The sequence below is a fragment of the Bubalus bubalis genome, chromosome 5, assembly GCF_019923935.1.
Source record: "Bubalus bubalis isolate 160015118507 breed Murrah chromosome 5, NDDB_SH_1, whole genome shotgun sequence".
Taxonomy (NCBI): Eukaryota; Metazoa; Chordata; class Mammalia; order Artiodactyla; family Bovidae; genus Bubalus; species Bubalus bubalis.
The window spans coordinates 62,569,546-62,595,100 of record NC_059161.1 but is presented as its reverse complement, the minus strand read 5'-3'; the positions used below and the strand labels follow the sequence as shown (position 1 = coordinate 62,595,100).

Below are 25,555 nucleotides of genomic sequence, written 5' to 3'. Positions count from 1 at the left end.
CGTGTCTGACTCTTTGTGAATTCTTCAGGCCAGAATACTGGAAAGGCCAGAAGCCTTTCCCTTCTCCAGAGGATCTTCCCAACCCAGGGATTGAACCCAGGTCTCCCACATTACAGGCAGATTCTTTACCAGCTGAGCCACAAGGGGAGTCCATTATTATTAATTGAAGTCCCCACTACCAGCCCTTTTCTTAACTAGATTTTCCTTTGAGTTGTTAGCCCCAAGCATCAAAACATATTTGCGCAAAGATTTTGTCTGTCCTGTTCACCACCATACCTCAGAGTCTAAAAGAATACCTGGCATATGATACATGCTCAATATTTGATAGTTTAATAAATGAACAAATGGGATGGATATACATGTCATACAAACCACTGACTTCACATGCCAAGACATGTAATTATCTTTAGATACTGATAGATACTTTAGATACTTAGAAAGTTTTCCTTAGAATGTTTTCTTCCTCTCTTCTACTTATGCATCCCTCCCTCAAGGCCCAGTTGTATTTTGGGACCTACCTAATGACTTTTTTGACTAATTCCATCATCACTAATTTTTGTATTTTCTGAATTCATACAGCTTGAGAGATTCTGCATATAGTCATCATTTCACTGCATATCCTTTATCGACTCAAAATTTAAATTATTGGCTTGCACAAGAGTCTGCAAACTCCCTAAAAGCTGTCCTTTTCATCTCTGCTAATGTACACATTTTATTGGTGTACATTATTTGTTCATTGATTTACAAAATAGTGGATGATGAATTAAACATAATAGATTAAAAGTGGAAACATGACAATAACAATTTATAAATTAAGGAAAAAAGTGATAAAAGGGATTTTCCGGGTGATCCAGTGGTTAAAACTTTGCCTTCCAACACACAGGGTGTGGATTTGATCCCTGGTCAGAGACCTAAGATCCCGTATACCTCAGGGCCAAAAAACCAAAACATAAAACAAAAGCAATATTGTAACAAATTCAAAAAAAGACTTTAAAAATGGTCCACACCAAAAAAAAAAAAAAAAAATCTAAGAAAAAGAGAAAAAAAAAAGTATAGCTCTCTAACCATTTGCTGGGACAGATCACAGCAAGGCATTGAGTGGTTAAATGAGGTCATTTTTCAGTTCAGTTTTATTTTTTCCTAATCTTCTCACTGAAAAAACAAATGGACTTAACATTCTCCTGATTGTTAGCATCTGATGGTTGTTTAATCACCTTAGTTTAGCTTTTCTCCAAAACTGTGAATTGTTCTAAACTATAAAAGAAAGACTGTAGTACCTGGCATTGGCCCTTCCTCTTACCTTATCCCAAACCTACAAATTCTTTAGATGTGCTCAAATTCTTACTGCTCCTAAAGTTTTCACTAGTTGATTCGGTCTAGACTGAGTGTCCTCTAACACTTCCCTTGTATCCCTCTTAGTCTCTGGCACACTGGTAAGTTACTATGCTTAAGTATTTAATGAATAGATTGCTTTTTAATCACTAAAGCAATTTAGTATTTAAGGAGTAAGAAAACCATATACTCTGAATCAATTAGAAGACCAATACATTGCAAACATTTAAAAGAAACACAGAATCCATAAATCAGTGAAAAGTACAAAGGGAACAGATGCCTGATGCTAAACTTAAGCAAACTAAAAAGACACGAGGTACAAAAAAAAGATCAGATGAACCATCACTCTTAAAAATGAGTAGAAAAAAAAAAAAAAAAAAAAACTATCTACTGTGATTTTTAAAAGGAAAAGTGAACCATCCGTTGAGAGCAAAGATGATTTAACTTGGCTGCAACAACATGTGAAGGATTAAGACGCAATGTAATGTTTCTCAGATAAGAAGGTGACAAGAGACTCAGAATAAAAAGAAATTGAGATGGGAAATACAAGAGTTCACAATACAGAGAGAAACTAAATAGAAAGAAAAAGAAAGCAAAGACGAAAATAAATCATCTATTGAAGGGTAGGATAGAAAATAAGGACAATTGTATAAAGGAAAAAAACAGCCACATCTCTCAAGAGTGTCAAAGAATAAAAGCAGGCTTACCTGAAGAGACAAACACTAAGTGTCTTAAATCTGGTGAACTACCTGGAACAAAGGAACAGAATATTATTGACACAGACAGGGTAGACATTGAGATCAAGTGAAGTAGCCAAGATGCGGAGAAGAGATTAAAGATGACCTTGGGATAAATTAAAAGACTTAAACAAAAGTAAGCGAGATACAAAGGGAATCCATTGTCTGCAGAGAAAAATAAAGCACTTGTACAGTGCAAAAGGAGAAAGCTTGGTTACAATGAAGGCCGCGTTCAAGAAAATATAATGCATGCAGAGTTAGAAGTGAACACAGGATGTGTAACGTGGATGAGGCAGAAAGCTGTGCCTGCCTAAGAGACCCTGAGAGGGGACTCAATGCATTAACTCAAATATAGTGACGATGACCCCCACGGCACAGACAGAGAAAAGAGGGCGGAGGTAATCACCGAAACACTGCAAGGCAAAACACAATCCAAGATTGAGAAGCCACAAGAAAGCTTCAGAGGTAAAAGCAAAGACCAAAAGGGATGTGGTTGAGACAAATAAATTTAAGAAAAAGCATCTTATGACATTTGAGCGGGAAAAGGAAGGTCTTTAGGGAGAAAAGGAAGAGCTTTAAGTTGAAATAACAAAAGTCACATTGAATGCAAAAGTCTTCATTAGATTGCCATGGTAGAAAGTCAAGGTCTGTTCAAAATTCAGAAAGAGACAGCGAACAACCCTCTGTAATTTAGGGATGAAGGGAGAAAGGTGAAGTGGTGTTGGGGAGGGTGGGAGGTAGGAGAAAAGGATTTCCCTATGCAAAAGCCAAAAGCATAATGCAACATGATCTTGGAGAGGGAAAAATAAACTCAGCCAAGAATCAAATGAAGAAAGTTAAATTAAATAAGCAATGCAAATAAATAAATGGAAAATGAGGGTGAGACTGTGTAAACCTGAAAAAGTATTTGGTACATGTATTACACAAAATAAACTTCAAGTCTGTGAAGAACAACAGATTATAGGAAAAGAGGCAGTTTGGATCATTCTGAAAAAACAAAACAGTCCATAATTTTCATTGTATACCTATATTCACTGTCAAATATGGTAGATATTTAAATATTAAATAATTCAATATAAAATATAGTGAAGGTTTATCTGGTTTCAGGTATAAAATAATCTTCCTAAGCACATATGTGAAAGTAAACCCATTAACTGGCTTTAAAAGTGTTTGCATGCCGAGAATCATCATGAAGAGATACAAAGGTAAGTTTACAGCAAACTAGGAAAACCACGTACAACCTATATGACAAAGAGTTACCAATTTTAATGTAGAGGGATCTCTTTTAAAAAGTAAATAAGAAAAAAACACCGTAATCAATGAAAAGGAGCAGTTCAAAAAAGAAGGAAACTAAACCTAGAACCACTTTTAAAAGTTTAATTATTATTTCAGGAAATACAAAATAATACTATAGCTTGTTATGCCTATAGTTTGGAAAAGTAAAAAATAAAATAAAAACAAAATTACAGTAAAACTCTGTAACATTAAGATCTCATGTAGTGCTCACTTCGGCAGCACATATACTAAAAACTGGAACGATACAGAGAAGATTAGCATGGCCCCTGCACAAGGATGACACGCAAATTCGTGAAGTGTTCCATATTTTTGAACACTTTCTAACACCATGCACAAAAAAAAACTCAAAATTTGGATTAAAGATCTAAACGTAAGACCAGAAACTATAAAACTCCTAGAGGAGAACATAGGCAAAACACTCTCTGACATACATCACAGCAGGATCCTCTATGACCCACCTCCCAGAATATTGGAAATAAAAGCAAAAATAAACAAATGGGACCTAATTAACCTTAAAAGCTTCTGCACATCAAAGGAAACTATTAGCAAGGTGAAAAGACAGCCTTCAGAATGGGAGAAGATAATAGCAAATGAAGCAACTGACAACTAATCTCGAGAATATACAAGCAACTCCTACAGCTCAATTCCAGAAAAATAAATGACCCAATCAAAAAATGGGCCAAAGAACTAAATAGACATGTCTCCAAAGAAGACATACAGATGGCTAACAAACACATGAAAAGATGCTCAACATCACTCATTATCAGAGAAATGCAAATCAAAACCACTATGAGGTACCATTTCACACCAGTCAGAATGGCTGCGATCCAAAAGTCTACAAGTAATAAATGCTGGAGAGGGTGTGGAGAAAAGGGAACCCTCTTACACTGTTGGTGGGAATGAAAACTAGTCCAGCCACTATGGAGAACAGTGTGGAGAGTCCTTAAAAAACTGGAAATAGAACTGCCTTATGATCCAGCAATCCCACTGCTGGGCATACACACTGAGGAAACCAGAAGGGAAAGAGACACATGTACCCCAATGTTCATCGCAGCACTGTTTATAATAGCCAGGACATGGAAGCAACCCAGATGTCCATCAGCAGATGAATGGATAAGAAAGCAGTGGTACATATACACAATGGAGTATTACTCAGCCATTAAAAAGAATACATTTGAATCAGTTCTAATGAGGTGGATGAAACTGGAGCCTATTATACAGAGTGAAGTAAGCCAGAAAGAAAAACACCAATACAGTATACTAACGCATATATATGGAATTTAGAAAGATGGTAACAATAACTCTGTGTACGAGACAGCAAAAGAGACACTGATGTATAGAACAGTCTTATGGACTCTGTGGGAGAGGGAGAGGGTGGGAAGATTTGGGAGAATGGCATTGAAACATGTAAAATATCATGTATGAAACGAGTCACCAGTCCAGGTTCGATGCACGATACTGGATGCTTGGGGCTGGTGCACTGGGACGACCCAGAGGGAGGGTATGGGGAGGGAGGAGGGAGGAGGGTTCAGGATGGGGTACACATGTATACCTGTGGCGGATTCATTTTGATATTTGGCAAAACTAATACAATTATGTTAAGTTTAAAAATAAAATAAAATTTAAATAAATAAATAAATGGGAAAAAAAAAAGAATAAAACTTACTATGTGATAGGAAAAAAAAAAAATCTCATGTAAACAGGCATTCCCATATACTGTGAGTTACATGTAAGCTAATATAAACAATCTGGAAGACAGCAACATGTATCATAGTCTAGCAATTCAATTCAATTGAATTCAATATAATTTAACTAGAGTTAAAAAAAAAAAAAATCAGGAACGTGAAATAAAATGTTTCTCCAGTAAGGCTAATTGCAGAACTGTAAGAAAAAATATTGGAAGCTAATATGTGGTCCACTGGAGAAGGGAATGGCAACCACTTCAGTACTCTTGCCTTGAGAACCCCATGAACAGTATGAAAAGGCAAAAAAATTATGACACTGAAAGATGAACTCCTAAGTTGGCTGGTGTCCAATATACTACTGGGAAGAGAGGAGAAGTAACTCCAGAAAAAAAAGAAGAGACAGAGCCAAAGTAAAAACAATGCCCAGCTATGGATGTGACTGGTAATAGAAGTAAAGTCTGATGCTGCAAAGAATAATATTGCATAAAAGCCTGGAATGTTAGGTCCATGAATTAAGGTAAATCGGAAGTGGTCAAACAGGAGATGGCAAGGGTCAACATTGAAATTTTAGGAATCAGTGAACTACAATGGTTTGGAATGCATGAATTTAACTCAGATGACCATTATATCTACTACTGCGGGCAACAATCCCTTAGAAGAAATGGAGTAGCCCTCATAGTCAACAAAAGAGTCCAAAATGCAGTACTTGGGTGCAATCTCAAAAATGACAGAATAATCTCTGTTCATTTCCAAGGAAAACCATTCACATCACAGTAACCCAAGTGTATGCCCAACCACAAATGCTAAAGAAGCTGAGGTTGAACGGTTCTAAGAGGACCTACGAGACCTTCTAGAATTCATACCAATGTGAAGTGAAAGTTGCTCAGTCATGTCTGACTCTTTTGTGACCCCTTGGACTGTACAGTTTAAGGAATTCTCCAGGCTAGAATACTGAAGTAAGAACCCGTTCCCTTCTCCAGGGAATCTTTCCAACTCAGGGACTGAACCCAGGTCTCCCACATTGCAGGGGGATTAGTCACCAGCTGAGCCACAGGGGAAGCCCCAACACCAAAAAATGATGTTCTTTTCATCATAGGGGACTGAAATACAAAAGTAGGAAGTCAAGAGATACCTGGAATAACAGGCAAGTTAGGCCTTGGAGTACAAAATGAAGCAGGGCAGAGGCTAACAGAGTTTTGCCAAGAGAATGCACTGGTCACAACAAACATCTTCTTAGAGACAGCTCTACACGTGGACATCACTGGATGGTCAATACTGAAATCAGATTGATTATATTCATTGCAGCCAAAGATGGAGAAGCTCTATAAAGTCAGCAAAAAAAAAAAAAAAAACAAGGCCAGGAGCTGACTATGGCTCAGATCATGAACTCCTTATTGCCAAATTCAGACTTAAATTGAAGAAAGTAGGGAAAACCACTAGACCATTCAGGTATGACCTAAATCAAATCCCTTATGATTATACAGTAGAAGTGACAAATAGACTCAAAGGATTAGATCTGATAGACAAAGTGCATGAAGAACTGTGGATGGAGGTTCATAACATTGTACAGGAGGCCATGATAAAAACCATCCCCAAGAAAAAGAAATGAAAAAAGGCAAAATGTTTTTCTGAGGAGGTCTTACAAACAGATGAGAGAAGAGAAGCTAAAGGCAAAGGAAGAAAGGAAAGATATATTCATCTGAATGCAACGTTCCAAAGGATAGCAAGGAGAGATAAGAAAGACTTCCTTAGTGATCAATGCAAAGAAATAGAGGAAAACAACAGAAAGGGAAACACTAGAGATCTCTTCAAGAAAATTAGAGATACCAAGGGAACATTTCATGCAAAGATGGGCACAATAAAGGGCAGAAATGGTATGGACCTAACAGAAGCAGAAGATATTAAGAAGAGGTGGCAAGAATACACAAAAGAACTATACAAAGAAATCTTCATGACCTAGATAATCGCAGTGGTGTGATCACTCACCTAGAGCCAGACAACCTGGAGTGTGAAATGGAGTGGGCCTTAGAAGTATCACTATGGACAAAGCTAGTGGAGATGATGAAATTCCAGTTGAGCTAATTCAGATCCTAAAAGATTATGCTGGACCATAAACAAAGCTGAGCACTGAAGAATTGATGTTTTTGAACTGTGTTGTTGGAGACTTGTGAAAGTCCCTTGGACTGCAAGGTGATCCAACCAGTCAATCCTACAGGAAATCAGTCCTGAATATTCACTGGAAAGACTGATCCTGAAGCTGAAACTCCAATATTTTGGCCACCTGATGCAAAGAATTAACTCCTTAGCAAAGGCCCTGATGCTGGGAAAGATTGAAGGCAGGAGGTGAAGTGGATGACAGAGGATGAGATGGTTGGATGGCATCAGTAACTCAAAGGACATGAGTTTGAGCAAGCTCCAGGAGTTGATGGTGGACAGGGAAGTCTGGCATGCTGCAGTCTATGGGGTCACAAAGAGTCGGACACGAGACTTACACTGAACTGAACTGATGAAGAAAAACAGACTATACACACTCCCTAGTCAACTCTGGGCAGCCGTATTGTATTCCAGGCTACTTTAATGGGTGTTTTCTCTAAATTCTTCATAAGAAATAGATATCAATACCAACTCATATTGATGTGTGACAAAAGTCATCACAATATTATAATTACCCTCTAATTTTAAAAAATTTGATGTAAAAAAAAAATACTGCTTAATAAGTAGTACACTTGTTTTTAAGGTATAACTATTAATAAATTTATATTTGTAGAAAATCAAGACACATAAGCTGCCAAGTTTTCCACATTTGCTGGCATACTGAGTGTGGCACTTTCACAGCATCATCTTTTAGGATTTGAATTAGCTCAACTGGAATTCCATCACCTCCACTAGCTTCGTCCATTGTGATGCTTCCTAAGGCCCCCTCAATTTCACACTCCAGGATGTCTAGCTCTAGGTGAGTGATCACACCATAGTGGTTATCAGGGTCATTAAGATCTTTTGTTGTATAGGTCTGTGTATTCTTGTCGTCTCTTCTTAATGTCTTCTGCTTTGTTAGGTCCATACTATTTCTGTCCTTTATTGTGTCCATCTCTCCATGAAATGTTCCCTTGGTATCTCTAATTTTCTTGAAGAGATCTCTAGTTTTTCCCATTCTATTGTTTTCCTCTATTTATTTGCATTGATCACTTAGGAAGGTTTTCTTATCTCTCCTTGCTATTCTTTGAAACTCTGCATTCAGATGGATATATCTTTCCTTTTCTCCTTTGTCTTTCACTTCTCTTCTTTACTCAGCTATTTGTAAGCCCTCCTCAGACAATCATTTGGCCTTTTTGCATTTCTTTTCTTGGGGATGGTTTTGATCAAGGCCTCCTGTACAATGTTACAAACCTCCATCCATAGATCTTCAGACACTCTATCAGATCTAATCCCTCAAATCTATTTGTCACTTCCACTGTATAATTGTAAGGGATTTGAGTGGTCTAGTGGTTTTCCCTACTTTCTCCAATTTAAGTCTGAAGTTTGCAATAAGGAAATCAGATGCTGGGCTGAAATACATAAGAGAAAAGCCCCATGCTTGTCATTTCTGCTGCAAATATTTCCCAAATGCCCATGTTCTCTTGTGACCTGAGAATGAGGAAGAAATACGATGTTTTCAGAAAAATCAATATACTGGGGTCTTCATAGGCAGGAGGAAAAGGTTTCTATTAATAAGTGAGGATAAGAGACTCTGTTGGGATAAATTGTGAAAGAAGAAACAGGGATATCATGTGGCAAAAAGAAAGAATAGGAGGGAAGGAGAATGGAGGGATGGAAGGAGACAGAACCCATTAGGAGGAAGTCATCAGTGGGCTGCAGTCCATGGGGTTGCAAAGATTCAGACAGGACTGAGCAACTAACAACAGCAGCCGTGAGAAAAAGAACACATCAGAAATGTTCCTGGGGGCATGAGAACTGAAGTGCACACTTAGCGAAAGGCTTCACAATACAGACTTCATGAAATTTCAAACACATTACAAGGCCCTACCCCACCTAACTGGAGAAGAAAATGGCAACCCACTCCAGTGTTCTTGCCTGGAGAATCCCATGGACGGAGAAGCCTGGTAGGCTGCAGTCCATGGGGTTGCACAGAGTCGGACATGACTGAAGCGACTTAGCAGCAGCACCCCACCTAACTCTCACCATCTCTCTCACCTCACCCTCTAACTTCCCCAGCCCTTCCATGGCCTTCCCCAGGTTTCCCACGCATGGCAGATCATATTACCAGGTTGGGGCATTTGAGTTCCTGTCCCTGTCACCTAAAATAGTCTTCATCTGGATGTCAACATAACTCACCTCCCACTCCCCACCTCTCAACTGAAACCTTCCCTAGACACCTACCAAAACTGCAAAATCTTAAAACACACACATTTCTTATCATGATTCGTTACATTTTTTTTTTCTTCATAAGCAGTTATAGCACTCAGTACTATAAACTGGATTTTGCTTAGTCATCCAGTCATTTTCTATCTCCCCTAAGATGTATGAATTATGAAGGCAGGAATTTTTGTGCACTTCTGTGGTATCCAGCCTAGAAGACTGCCTGACACAAATAGGTGCTTAGTCACTCAGTCATGTCTGACTCTTTGTGACCCCATGAACTGTAGCCCGCCAGGCTCCTCTGTCCATGGGGATTTTCCAGACAAGAACACTGGAGTGCATTGCCATGCCCTCCTCCAGGGGATCTTCCCAAACCAGGGATTGAACCCAGGTTTCCCTCATTGCAGGCAGATTCTTTACTGTCTGAGCCAGAAGGGAAGCCCTGACACAGATATGTGCTCTATAAATACTTGGGGAATGGATATTTATTAAAAATATGAACAGTGTACTGGTTTATTCTGCAAATAGTATGGAGGCTTCATGCCCTAATTTAAAAAAAAAAAAAAAAAAAAACCCAAAAAGGAGAATTAAGTACAGGACAGAAAAGGTTAACTTAGTTGTACAGTTGTTTTAGTTAGCTGAAAACCAAACAAATGGATAAAACCTGATTTCAAAGCAAGCTTCCATAAAGACTTAATACTGAAGAAGAGAAACAATTCCCCTTATAGCACTAAAGGAAATGATGACAACTGTTTAGAGATATTTTCTGCACAAGTGAGACAAGCTGCAGTGTTCCCAGGCAGAACAGTCATGCACATCAATAGAAAAATTAATGAGCATAGTTTATATTTTTAAATGTTATGGAAGTAAAGATGCATAAGGTACCCCACAGAGAATGAAATGTATGAAGTTTGGCTATCTAAGGAAAAATTCTAAGCAAGACTCTGAGAAAACCAATTAAATAAGCTGAAGATGGAGGAGAGTCTACATCACTAAAGCATTGCTACGTTAGAATGATGGATGAGCAAACTGAATTAAGGAACTTGAAGGGCCAGGTCATTGTGGAACAAGGGACAGAACTAACCCAACTCTATGAAATGGAGGCACTTCAAGAAAAAAAACAGAGTAACTAGTTTATGAGGAATAGTCATATAAGTTATGCAAATTAGAGACATACAGAATTCTGTTTCCTATGTTTCGATAGTCACAGAACTATCGTTCACCCAAGTCTCCAAAAGCTCAGGGCTAAGATTATACTGTACACAGCAGCACATTAGCTATGTCTTCTTCGTTTTGATGAGCACAGGACTTGGCACTAGGCCTTGCTCTTAGCAAACTTGAACAAGTGTTTACTTCATGTAGTAATCAATATTAGTGAAAATGACCAGAGTTTAAGAAAGGCACAATACCACATACAGTATTCCTACTGGTATGGTGGAAGTTATAAGAAAGACGTGCAGCACCAAAAGATACACATTAGAATAAAGTCATATGACATCAACCTGGGACAAACAGAAACATCTCTTGCTCTTCTAAAGCAAGAGAAGTGACTTGCTCTAATCCCAATGCAAGAAATACTGGTGGATGCTTGCAATGAAAAAGGATAACCCAGCCGGGTAGTGTGTGAGGTAAAAGGTGTACCAGGGCCCGGAGAACTGCACTGCTAAGAGAACAGATGGTGGAGGGCTGTCAAGTCTGTGCTGGGAAAGAGAGGAGACATGTGCACCTGTGACATGTGGGGGAAATACAGCAGGCTTGGGTGCAGAAGCAGAAAGATGACTCAAGGAGGGGTGGCTTATAAAGATCCCATATCTCCTGAGAAGGAAATACACAGTGTCTGGATGACACTGGAAACAGATGAAACATATGACATGGGGGAGGGGGGTGGAGAAGGTGCATCCGGAGTCCACAGAGGTGAGTGGGGGTCAGGAGTGAAGAATGAAGGGGAGGAAGGGGTGCAGCTGATAAGTGTTTTGAGCAAGGATGGTCCTCATGGGAACACTGAAAGAAAAGTAAATATTCCTGAGTCTCACTAGAGGAACATGAGGGATTTTGTGCTCACTGACAGATGCAAATCCTGTTAGGGAAGCCTGGATACAAGGAAGCCTTGAGGAATATGTCAAGAATGGAAATGCTAATTATAAAGCAAAGGGAAGCTGCCATAGGTTGTGCATTGGTGACAGGTGTGTAATAGGGACCCCATTCCAGCTGAGTGTTTCAAGCCCCCAGAAGGAAAGATAAGATAACCATGGGAAACATGATAAAAAAAAAAAAAAAAAAAAAAAGTCTATCAAAGAGAAAGGAAAATTCTGGAATGCACTAGAAGTCAGTTTAAAACTTCTATAGAACTTGACAGATAACTAAAGTATTTCCAGTGTCGAGGTAGGGGAAAAAAAAAAAATACCCATTGGATTTAGTGATGAAAAAAATAAAAATATGAGCTCTGTGAGTGAATAGATGGTACATCTCAACTAAATATGAAAGCTGTTTGGCACTTTTAGGACACTATAACACCAATTCTTTTTTTTAAAGATTATATTTAAGGATTTTGAATGGAAAAAAAGTAAGATTGTCACTGTATTCATATATGAGTTTCACCAGGGAATTTATGAAATATTGCTGGGATGGCATAATACTTACCCTGACAATGCCTGAAACACAGACACAATCACCCAGAGTGTTAATCAACTTGCTTAGTATGAAACAGCACTGATTCAGCTTTGAGGGTACAAATATAACAAATCATGCTCTCCCCATATGTCACCAAAAACTTGATTCTGTGGGTGAATCCTTGGATATGCGTAATTCATTTCATGAGCTATGGCTGTGAAATATAGCTACTGTAATTCCAGGATGCATCACTTACTGTTGCCCTGTAATTGTCCCTGGCTGCCTCTATAGAGTTTGAGCCTGTGTTTCCTATATAGAAAATACCTTGTTGAGCTACAAAACAGAAAGTGAATGGACTGAGGTGTGGGTGTGCGCTGTGCTCAGCCGTGTCCAACACTGCGACCCCATGGACTGTAGCCCGCCAGGCTCCTCTATCTGTGGAATTTTCCAGGCAAGAATACTGGAGTGGATTGCTATTTCCTACTGCAGGAGATCTTCCCAACCCAGGGATCGAACACTCATCTCTTGCTTCTCCTGCACTGGCACACAGGTTCTTTACCACTGCACCACTTGGAAGGCAGGAAATTTAAGAGGTCATGCTTTCTGGTAGAATAGAACTCTTCATTTACAGTAGAAAGGAGAAAGAAGCTGACATTCAGGAACGGACAAGTCTTCCTCCAGGGTTACCCGCCTCGACTGGTAGCTCCTTCTGGGAGCCAGAAATCTGCCCGTTGTCCTACACTCTCTTCTGTTTGGGTCCACGTCCCAGCCTTTTCCTTTCCATCAGCCACTACCATTGCTCTGACCCCCCAAGCCTCTTCTAGACAAGAGCTTCATAACTCGCCTGGCTGACTCTGCATCGCTACTGCTGCCCTCAAAAGCATCCTTCGCAGCAACCACTTCTCATCCTATCTGACAAAATCATTCCCCTGTCTATCTGTGTTTAATAGTTCCTTCTCACAAAAAGAATGAAGTCTACACGCCTACATACAGTGACAGGCAAGAAATTTCATGGCCTCCAGCTGGTGCTTTTCCATCCCCATCTCTCACAGTTTACTGGCATCCACCTCCCCAGTGCAAGCTCCAGGAACGCCGAATTCCCTATGAGCCAGCAGAGACCTTGGGGCCCAGGCCATTCCATCCTTCAGGAGTTTCCTCCTCCATTCATCTGAGGACCTACTATTTGCATTATGAGCACTGCTCAGGGTCACCTGTCTCTGAGAAGCATTTCCTCATATCTTCAGTGTCAATTTTCTCCTCTGTCTGCTTATAAACATTTACCTCTGTGGAAACCACACTGGAATTTAATTCCTGGTTTAAGCATTTGCCTTTCCTTCTTTCTTGTGATTTTTCTCCCACTCTGAGAGCAAAGACTATTCCTTACGTAGCTTTCAAATTTCAACATTTTGTAAAATGCCATGTATAGTTAGCTGACAGTTTTTGTTTTTTCATCTATACATCCCAGATTAATTGAATAGAAATAACCTGGGAAAATTTGGGATGTACTGAAAAAAAAAAAAAAAGGAAGAAAAATAATAGTGCATACATTAAAAGAAAAAGTATAGCAACTAATGTGGCCTGGCAAAAATAGTAAAATGCAATTGCTGGTGGTAGGTTTAGTTGCTAAGTCTGATCTGACTCTTGTGACCTCGTGGACTGTAGCCCACCAGGCCTCTCTGTCCATAGGATTTCCCAGGCAAGCATACTGGAGTGGGTTTCCATTTCCTTCTCCAGGGAACCTTCCGAAGCCAGAAATCGAACCGGCATCTCCTGAGTTGCAGGTGGATTCTTTACCACTGAGCCACTAAGGAAGTCAAAAGGCAGTTCAGTTCAATTCAGTTGCTCAGTTGTGTCCAACTCTGCAACCCCATGAAATGCAGCACGCCAGGCCTCCCTGTCCATCACCAATTCCCAGAGTTCACTCAAACTCATGTCCATTGAGTTGGTGATGCCATCCAGCCATCTCATCCTCTGTTGTCCCCTTTTCCTCCTGCCTCCAATCCCTCCCAGCATCAGAGTCTTTTCCAATGAGTCAACTCTTCGCATGAGGTGGCCAAAGTATTGGAGTTTCAGCTTTAGCATCAGTCCTTCCAGTGAACACCCAGGACTGATCTCCTTTAGGATGGACTGGTTGGATCTCCTTGCAGTCCAAGGGACTCTCAAGAGTCTTCTCCAACACCACAGTTCAAAAGCATCAATTCTTCAGCGCTCAGCTTACCTATGAAATATGAGTATTGCATCAAAACAGGACGGGATTCCCCTGGTGGTTCTGTGGTTAAGATTCCATGCTTCCAATGCAGGGGGCAAGGATTCAATACCTGGTCAGGGAACTAAGATTCCACAGGCTGTGTGGCATGGCCAAAAAAAAAAAAGGCAGAAATTTAACAAAAAAAAAAAAAAAGAATAACATTAAAAAAAAGGAATCCATCCATTTAAATATAGACAAGAAATATCTAAAAATTATGCACAAAGTCTTGAAAACTTTTAGAAAATGATAGCTGTATAGATTTACCCTCAGTAAAATAAAATACCTCTGTGTTATGGAAAGAGAAACAGTGATATATTGCTAAGATAACCAAGAATAGAAAAGTGATTACTGACTATCTGAATGGGAGAATATAGTGCATTCTGCCTGATGTGCCAAATAAAAAGGAAGTTTTATAAGGCAGCCCAAGAAATAAGATGCTCTGAAACTCTTAATCACGCAAGGGTATATACAGCAGGCTCAAGTTGTAGGAAGAGTCCCAAACCATAAACATCACATGAAATACAAAATTGATGAATAATAGATAGAAGTGATGATAAAGTTTATTTAGCAAGAGAAGAGAAATAGCAATCCATCTGTTGAACAAGGTTTAAAAACTTGGGATGAGAGACATAAAGAGTGATGGTTTCATACATGGAGAAGAAAAAAGAATTTTCTGAACTTGAAGAGACTTAAATAGAGAATCCTAAGTTGAATGACAAGAGTAGGAATTTGCCTGTGGGGCCGTAATGCCAGTACTGGTTTTGGGGATACAATGGAATAGCCCTACAGAGCAAAGGGTGCTGCTTCTTTGTAGCCAAAGGCAGGATGGCCAGGTAGAAAGAGCTGGCCACCTACAATGAAAGAAGAGGCCCTAGACAGAGGAGCAGAGTAGAAACCTGCTGGCCTCATTCAAAAACAACATAGACTGTTGGATAAAAGAAAGTTTCAAAGAATGAAAGGTATGTAGTATAGAGAGCAAAGAAAACACCAGGTATATAAAAGGAAACACTTTGATCTTAGACACTATGAGAGAAATCCAGTGATAAAGGCATAAGAAGCTCTGATGCACCAGATGTACAAAAATAAGGAAGAAACATCATTCTTCTCGACTGTCTACTGGGAAGGAAGAAAGAAACTTTTTTAAGCTCAGGAAACTCAATGCTTTCCTGAGAAAAGGAGTAAAATTTTTAAAGGAGAGTTCTGAGAGCATGTAAGGAAGATGGAAATATAAGTAAGTGACAAGAGAGTATAAAGGGAAAATTACTATGAAATTTAATAGAGCAAAATAGGAAATAATTAATGCCTATAGAGAGTGATCTATATGGTCTTATGTAAGTGTGAGAGTTCTCAAAATCAGGTTTCTTTTCCCTAGATGGGAAATGAGAGGCAATGATGGTACATGAAGGCATGGTACCCAGAGGAAGAGAAAGACACTAGCCCTTCATCTCTCCCCTTCATCTCATCCTCTTATACTCACATCCTGGGAGACAAGAAAGCTATGACATCCTCAAATGAAGATAAAAGAAGATTAATATACTGAATAAGAAACTGAATTTTTTTTTAATCTGAGGTCTTGTGAATAAAAAGAACATGAAGTTTTTCTGTTAAGTTTGATCATAAAAGTCATGAGGGAGCTCCCTCGTGGTCTAGTGATTAAGACTCAGTGCTCCCACTGCAGGGACATGAGTTCAATCCCTGGTTGGACAACTAAGATCTTACATGCAGCACAGAGTGGCCAAAATAATTTAAAATATATATATATATATATATATATATATATATATATACACATATAGACCATGAGGTCTGCCATAGTTTCTATTTAGTAGCAGGGAAAAAAATTTCCTGCTGAATACAATTTAAATGGAGAGTAGGAGACCAATATTACATTTCAACTATATCCCTAAAGTAGTATATATTAAATGTACCAGTTAAATCTACTCATTACTGTGTGAGTGTTCATGGGTATGTATTTGTATATGTATATCAAATGAACCTGCCCACCTACTTTGTAGAAAGGCTAAAACCTAAGTGCCAGAGAAGAAAAAACTAAGCACAAGCTACTGTAAGTTTTAGGCATTTATGACCTAATTAAATCATGAAAATAAACATGAAAAAGGAATAATAACAAAGGAATTACATGATTTATAGTCATAAGGCAACATTAGAAATGTAGTCATTTCTTGTGATAATTTTTATCAAGTAATTCAAAGGGAGAGCACATGGATTTAGAACAAAATTTCTCAAGTAACCTCAAAAGATTTTATAAGGAAGTCCAATTAGCTGAATCTGGAAGGAAAACATTATTTAATTATATGGGGGGGGGTGGTGTGGGAAAGAAACAAGGATTATAGATTCTGAGGACAGAAACACTGAAAATAAAAGCACAAATAAAGGGTTAAATTCTGCATAATATTAAGAGAAAAATATTAATAAATAAATACTTCTCTAGACTATAAATGAGATGTTAAGGTAATGGTGGATTGTTATTGATTCAAACCCCTCTCCCTCTTCTAGAGTGATTGAGGTTCACTGAGGGAAGCTACAAAGTCAAGATCTGTTTTCAAGATCTCCTTGCTATGGTCTGAGAACTGGGTGACATTTGATTCTTAAGCCTGAGGCTTTTAGAAAACAGATACGCCTGCTCTGTGTTGACTGAAGTAAAAGATGACAAGCCATCAGAGAGGATGAAGGAGCCACAGGACAGAATGAGCTTGAATGCCTGAGTCACCACAAGGAGCAAAGCCGAAAATCCTTCCTGGACCATCATGGTGAAGGTCTCAAATTAAAGTCCAATATTCAAGAATCGCTGCCTTGTTAATACAGTGAATAGGAAGCTACTAAAACATCTGTTTACAATCTACAGATTCAATGAGATCCCTATCAAATTACCAATGGCATTTTTCACAGAATATGAACCAAAAAAAATCACAATTCATATAGAAACTCAAGACTCCAAATAGCCAAAGCAGTCTTGAGAAAGAAGAATGGAGCTGGAGGAATCAACCTTCCTGACTTCAGATTATATTACAAAGCTAGTCATCAAGACAGTATGGTACTGGCACAAAAACAGAAATATAGACCAATGGAACAAGACAGAAAGCCCAGAAATAAATCCATGCACATATGGGTACCTTATTTTTGACAAAGGAGGCAAGAATATATGATGGGGTGAAGACAGCCTCTTCAATAAATGGTGCTGGGAGAACTGGAGAGCTACATGTAAAAAAATGAAATTAGTACACTCCCTAACACCATACACAAAGACAAACTCAAAATGGATTAAAGACCTAAAGGTAAGACCAGAAACTATTAAACTCAGAGGAAAACATATGCAGGACACTCGATGTCATAAATCAAAGCAAAATCTTCTATGGACCCACCTCCTGAAGTAATAGAAATAAAAACAAAAGTAAACAAGTGGGACCTGATTAAACTTAAAAGCTTTTGTACAGCAAAGGAAACTATAAGTAAAGTGAAAAGACAATCCTCAGAATGGAAGAAAATAATAGCAAATGAAACAACTGACAAAGGGTTAATTTCCAAAATGTACAAGCAGCTCATACAACTCAGTGCTAGAAAAACAAATAACCCAATCGAAAAGTGGGAAAAAGACTTAAGCAGACATTTCTCCAAAGAAGACATAAAGATGGCTAACAAACACATGAAAAGATGCTCAACATTGCTCATTATTAGAGAAATGCAAATCAAAACCACAATGAGAATGTGAAATATCACCTCACACAGGTCAGAATGGCCATCATCAAAAAGCCTACAAACAATAAATGTTGGAGAGGGTGTGGAGAAAAGGGAACACTCTTGCACTGTTGGTGAGAATGTAAACTGATACAGCCACTATGGAAGACAGTATGGCGATTCCTTAAAACATTAGGAATAAAATCACCATATGACCCAGCAATCCCACTCCTAGGTATACACCCTGAGGAAACCAGGGTTGAAAAAGATACATGTATCTCATTGTTAATTGCAGCACTATTTACAATAGCTAGAACATGGAAGCAACCTAGATGTCCATCAACAGATAAATGGATAAAAAAGTGGTGGTACATATACACAGTGGAATATTACTCAGCCATAAAAAGGAATGCATTTGAGTCAATTCTGATGCGGTGGATAAACCTAGAACCTATTATACAGAGTGAAGTGAGTCAGAAAGAGAAGGATAAATATCACATTCTAACACACATATTTGGAATATAGAAAAATGGTAGTGAAGAATTCATTTACAGGGCAGCAATAGAGAGAAACAGACATAGAGAAGAGACTTATGGACACGGGGAGAGGGGAGGAGAGGGTGAGATGTATGGAAAGAGTAACATGGAAACTTACATTACCATATGTAAAACAGATAGCCAACGGGAATTTTCTGTGTGGCTCAGGAAACTCAATCAAGGGCTCTGTATCAACCTAGAGGGGTTGGCTGGGGAGGGAGATGGGAGGGAGCTTCAAAAGGGAGGGGATATATATGTACCTATAGGAGGTTTGCCAGAAAACAACACAATTCTGTAAAGCAATTATCCTTCAATAAAAAAAAAAAAAATTAAAAATCTGTTTGAAAAAAAGAAGAAAAAAAGAAACCTTTTATCAGATCAACTGAGTCAGAATCTCTAAGGAGGAGAGGACTGAGGATCAATGTTTGCTAAACACTTCCCCCAGTGATTCTAATGTGCAAACCTGAACTTAAGAACTACTGTCTTAAAGGCAGGGCATGCCCTCCCTCTTGAACTTTGCCCTCTTGGACTGCAAACAAGGGCAGACCTCAAAAATGAAGAATTGCGGGTCCTTGAAATCTACCAGCTTAGACTTTTATAGATGATCTAAAATGGCTGTCATTTTCTAGCATAATATTTCATGTTTTTCTCATAGAAGCCCAATCTGTATCTTCACTGAAACACATACTTTGATCTTGATTCCATCACTGTCACTTACAGGGTAATCAATAACAGAGAAATTCCTTTACACTCTTCCACTGAACTATTTCATCTTTTAAGATGGGTGCAGTTACATTTCATACCCATTTAAGGAGTTATAACAGCTAAAGATTCTGGAGCAAACATCAGGTACTAAGCTAAGTGAACCAAAATTGAATACCCTGGTTTGAATTTAATTTGACTAAACTCCACAACAATACTTTTCATAAATAATAATGTTCACATTTTACAAACAAAAGAAATTGGATCCCAGAGAAATTGAGAGGAGTCCCCAAGGTTATACAGGTAGTAAATGGTGAAGCTGAGAAACTAAGCAAACATTTTAGCTTCAGAGTCTGTGCTTTTATCAGAGGATCAATGAAATGAGAATTAATCTATGAAAGCACATATTAGCATGTTTATCACATAGTAGGCATAACCAAGTCTTTTCTCCTTCTCTTAATCCCCACTAAATACACACACGCACACACAATTCTTTTCCCTTTTTGGCCTTGAGATTACTTACAGTAAACAGGAGTCTTCTAGAGAATGATAACGAGGTGAAAACTTAAAAGGCAATGAGGGAAATTTCCTTTAGCCTGAGCATGCATGTGTGCTAAGTCCCTTCATCATGTCTCTGTGTGACTCTATAGACTGTAGCCCACCAGGCCCCTCTGTCCATGGGATTCTCTAGGCGAGAACACTGGACTGGGTTCCTAAGCCCTCCCCCCAGGGGATCTTTCCAACCCAGGGATCAAACCCTCATCTCTTATGTCTCCTGCATTAGCAGCTGGGTTCTTTACCACTTCAGTTCAGTTCAGTTCAGTCGCTCAGTCGTGTCCAACTCTTTGCGACCACACGAATCGCAGCACACCAACCTGTCTGTCCATCACCAACTCCCGGAGTTCACTCAACTCACGTCCATCAAGTCGGTGATGCCATCCAGCCATCTCATCCTCTGTCGTCCCCTTCTCCTCCTGCCCCAAATCCCTCCCAGAATCAGGGTCTTTTCCAATGAGTCAACTCTTCGCATGAGGTGGCCAAAGTATTGGAGTTTCAGCTTTTAGCATCATTCCTTCCAATGAACACCCAGGACTGATCTCCTTTAGGATGGACTGGCTGGATCTCCTTGCAGTCCAAGGGACTCACTCTCAAGTGTCTTCTCCAACACCACAGTTCAAAAGCATCAATTCTTCAGCGCTCAGCATTCTTCAGTCCAACTCTCATATCCATACATGACCACTGGAAAAGCCATAGCCTTGACTAGATGGACCTTTGTTGGCAAAGTAATGTCTCTGCTTTTGAATATGCTATCTAGGTTGGTCATAACTTTCCTTCCAAGGAGTAAGCATTTTTTAATTTCATGGCTGCAGTCACCATCTGCAGTGATTTTGGAGCCCAAAAAGATAAAGTCTGACACTGCTTCCACTCTTTCCCCATCTATTTCCCATGAAGTGATGGGACCGGATGCCATGATCTTCGTTTTCTAAATGTTGAGCTTTAGGCCAACTTTTTTACTCTCGTCTTTCACTTTCATCAAGAGGCTTTTTAGTTCCTCTTCACTTTCTGCCATAAGGGTGGTGTCATCTGCATATCTGAGGTTACTGATATTTCTCCCAGCAATCTTGACTCCAGCTTGTGCTTCTTCCAGTCCAGCACTTCTCATGATGTACTCTGCATATAAGTTAAATAAGCAGGGTAACGATATACAGCCTTGACGTACTCCTTTTCCTATTTGGAACAAGTCTGTTGTTTCATGTCCAGTTCTAACTGTTGCATCCTGACCTGTATATAGGTTTTCTCAAGAGGCAGGTCAGGTGGTCTGGTATTTCCATCTCTTTCAGAATTGTCCACAGTTTATTGTGATCCACACAGTCAAAGGCTTTGGCATAGTCAATAAAGTAGAAATAGATGTTTTTCTGGAACTCTCTTGCTCTTTCGATGACCCAGCGGATGTTGGCAATTTGATCTCTGGTTCCTCTGCCTTTTCTAAAACAAGCTTGAACAACTGGAAGTTCATGGTTCACATATTGCTGAGGCCTGGCTTGCAGAATTTTGAGCATTACTTTACTAGCATGTGAGATGAGTGCAATTGTGTGGTAGTTTGAGCATTCTTTGGCATTGCCTTTCTTTGGGATTGGAATGAAAACTGACCTTTTCCAGTCCTGTGGCCACTGCTGAGTTTTCCAAATTGGCTGGCATATTGAGTGTAGCACTTTCACAGCATCATCTTTCAGGATTTGAAAGAGCTCAACTGGAATTCCATCATCTCCACTAGCTTTGTTTGTAGTGATTTTTCTAAGGCCCACTTGACTTCACATTCCAGGATGTCTGGCTCTAGGTCAGTGATCACACCATCGTGATTACCTTGGTCATGAAGATCTTTTTTGTACAGTTCTTCTGTGTATTCTTGCCACCTCTTCTTAATATCTTCTGCTTCTGTTAGGTCCATACTATTTCTGTCCTTTATCGAGCCCATCTTTGCATGAAATGTTCCCTTGGTATCTCTAATTTTCTTGAAGAGATCTCTAGTCTTTCCCATTCTGTTGTTTTCCTCTATTTCTTTGCATTGATCGCTGAGGAAGGCTTTCTTATCTCTTCTTGCTATTCTTAGGAACTCTGCGTTCAGATGCTTATATCTTGCCTTGTCTCCTTTGCTTTTCACTTCTCTTCTTTTCACAGCTATTTGTAAGACCTCTTCAGACAGCCATTTTGCTTCTTTGCATTTCTTTTTCTTGGGGACGGTCTTGATCCCTGTCTCCTGTACAATGTCACGAACCTCTGTCCATAGTTCATCAGGTACTCTGTCTATCAGATCTAGTCCCTTAAATCTATTTCTCACTTCTACTGTATAATCATAAGGGATCTGATTCAGGTCATACCTGAATGGTCTAGTGGTTTTCCCTACTTTCTTCAATTTATGTCTGAATTTGGCAATAAGGAGTTCATGATCTTAGCCACAGTCAGCTCCTGATCTTGTTTTTGCTGACTGTATAGAGTCAATGAAACTAAGCCAAGCCATGTGGGGCCACCCAAGACAGGTGAGTCATGGTGGAGAGGTCTGACAGAATGTGGTCCACTGAAGAAGGGAATGGCAAAAACACTTCAGTATTCTTGCCTTGAGAACCCCATGAACAATATGAAAAGGCAAAATGATAGGATACTAAAAGAGAAACTCCCCAGGTCGGTAAGTGCCCAATATGCTACTAGAGATCAGTGGAGAAGTAACTCCAGAAAGAATGAAGGATGGAGCCAAAGCAAAAACAATACCCAGTTGTGGATGTGACTGGTGATAGAAGCAAGGTCTGATGATATAAAGAGCAATATTACATAGGAACCTGGAATGTTAGGTCCATGTATCAAGGCAAATTGGAAGTGGTCAAACAGGAGATGACAAGAGTGAACGTCGACATTCTAGGAATCAGCAAACTAAGATGGACTGGAATGGGTGAATTTAACTCAGATGACCATTACTTCTGCTACTGTGGGCAGGAATCCCTTAGAAGAAATGGAGTAGCCATCATGGTCAACAAAAGAGTCCGAAATGCAGTACTTGGATGCAATCTCAAAAACGACAGAGTGATCTCTGTTCGTTTCCAAGGCAAACCATTCAATATCACGGTAATCCAAGCCTATGCCCCAACCAGTAATGCTGAAGAAGCTGAAGCTGAATGGTTCTATGAAGACCTACATGACCTTTTAGAACTAACACTCAAAAAAGATGTCCTTTTCATTATAGGGGACTGGAATGCAAAAGTAGGAAGTCAAGAAACACCTGGAGTAACAGGCAAATTTGGCCTTGGAGTACAGAATGAAGCAGGGCAAAGGGTTTGCCAAGAGAATGCACTGGCAAACACCCTCTTCCAACAACACAAGAGAAGACTCTACACATGGACATCACCAAATGGTCTTTACCACTTAGGAACATCAAATTGTTAGGGGAACCACTGACTGAAATCGCCTGCCCTGGCCAGACACCATAGTAATCATTTGCATGAGTTATCTTAAACAGTAGGTCCTGGTAAGGAACTTAGAACAAGCTACCACCAACTGGAATAATTCAGGAAAGTTCAAAAGGAGAGAGGAGACGCCAGTTCACACATCCTAACAGCTTCCCAGAATCCTCGCTGGAATCCATCTTGGCTGACCAATGAGCATGCCACCAGACGGACCCAGAGTCCGAATGATTGGCCAGAAACAACCTGGAAACTAACCTTATTACCATAAAACCAGAGACTGCCAGCCACATGGCGGAGCAGTCCTCCTGGGTTCCCTTACCCTGCTGCTCTCCAGATGGGCACCCCTTCTCAATAAAGGGGTTTCCCTTGCGTTCTTGCTTTGTCATGTGTCTCCTTGGACAATTCTGAGTGTTAAATTTCCAAGGGCCTACTCTTAGGCCCTGGAAAGGCTCCTCCTTCCTGCAACAAAATCTCTACCTAATGTGAAAAGGAGATACCCCACTTCCCTGGCCAATCTCCTCCAGCATGCCCCGCCCCCAAGATGCTCAAATGGAATTTTTATCTAGCATCCCAACACAACATTCAGATAAATCTTATCATTTATCTTTATCAAAATATCTTCTCATTTATCTTTATCAAAATAAAATGATACAACTTAAAATACATACAAAATAAAATGATGGATCTTATAGTAACAGAACAAACATTATAGCAGCAAAACAACATTGGAACTTTTGTTTTGCCAAACAAAAGTTCAAAACATTCACAGTAAGAGTAATCCGTTCTGGGGAAATGTAGTTGAAATGTAGATGCCCCAAGGACAGAAAAATGTCACAAACTGAATGCATGCTGGAAAGAGACGTCCCTCCCTGAACAACATTAAATGGGAAAGACTGTCACTCACCAGACATGTAGACTGGAAAGATGTCCTGGTGGGGTAAAGAGGAGGGTGCGCTGCTGGAGCGTATGGTAATAAAAGACAAGATGCTAGAATACAAAGGAGGAGTATGACTGACCCACATGTCATAAGAGATTACACACTGGAGGGAAGAGAGGATTTCTCAGAGAAGTTAGTAGGTAAAATACGGAATGTGTTACTATTACTGAGACAGATGTTGCCTTGTGAATAGCTCTTATGAGTCAGTTTACCAGGCTTCTTTTGTTTCTTTTCACATTGTGGGGTGGGGCCAAGGAATTATAAGGAAGCCTCCTGAGATCTTCCAGTCTCCCCAGCGTTCCCCTTGGTTTTACTGAATGTGTTTAATAATTCAACACAATGAGTTTTCCAAATCTGTTAAGAATAGCAGAATAATTTTTATTCCAAGAAGCGATAAACAAAGCCAGAAATATGAAAGTCTCCAAGCAAGTTTAGGAATGTACAAGCAAAAGAATTTTCTCCAATAATTGTTACTATGAAACACCTGCCATCTTGGCTTTAAGATATTACTGAACTGTCTACTTTTTCATCCATCTTATGCATCTAATGTTCAGTGAACATTAGATGTATTTTTCAGTAAGTAAAACATTTTTCAGTAAGTAAAAATCTCCTTTATATAACTTTATTCTTAGAAGGTGTTTGGGCTCAGATCTACTGTGAAGGGAGGACAAAAAATCAATGAAATACCACACTGACTACGGTTCCAAAGTACCCCCAAACCATCAAAATTCCAAAACTCAAATTATTTTCAAAAGTTATTAACCTGCAAAATAACACATGTCTGCCTGGTAAAATGCTTCAAAGGAAATTTTAAACTCAACTTTCTAAGCTGGAGAGGCATTGCCACTGACATTCTGAGCTTTTTAAAGTCCTACCTGTGCCCAAATGTGATAAGAAGCCCACTGCTGAAAAAGTTGTATCCACAAACAGTACAGATTTTGGAAGAACTGTTTTGGGAGGTGCTGAGTCAGAGCTTTTAAAGCGAAACAGGGCTTCCCAGGTGGCACAGTGGTAAGGAAATCGACAGTCAACCAGGAGACACAGGTTTGATCCCTGGTCAGGAAAATCCCTTGTAGGAGGAAATGGCAATCCATTCCATTGTTCTTGCCTGGAGAATCCCATGGACAGAGGAGCCTGGCAGGCTTTAGTCAAAGGGGTTGCAAAGAGTCCAACACAACTTATCAACTAAACAACAGCAGCAACAAGAAGTTAGGAGACGGTTTTCATTCTGTCTGTGCCTCTTAGTAGCTTTGTGATTATAGGCCAGCTACCTAACATTTAACTTTCTCAGTTTCATCTTCTGTAACAGCAGAATCATAATAGTCTATACACCATTGGCTTTCCTAAGGATTAAATGAATTAAAATTTATACAGTGCTTAGAATAACAGTTGGTATGCACATTTGACATTACTATTATTATCATATGACCTATTATAAATACATCCTCAGCCTGTTGCCCAGAT

The 25,555-nt window shown here is 39.4% G+C and overlaps 1 non-coding gene across 1 annotated transcript; it reads left to right on the top strand.

Moving 5' to 3' along the window:
* Nucleotides 1-3,568: 3,568 nt before the first annotated feature.
* On the top strand, nucleotides 3,569-3,676 carry LOC112585365. The gene has a single exon (XR_003109829.1). It is a non-coding gene; the product is annotated as a U6 spliceosomal RNA (small nuclear RNA).
* Nucleotides 3,677-25,555: the final 21,879 nt, after the last annotated feature.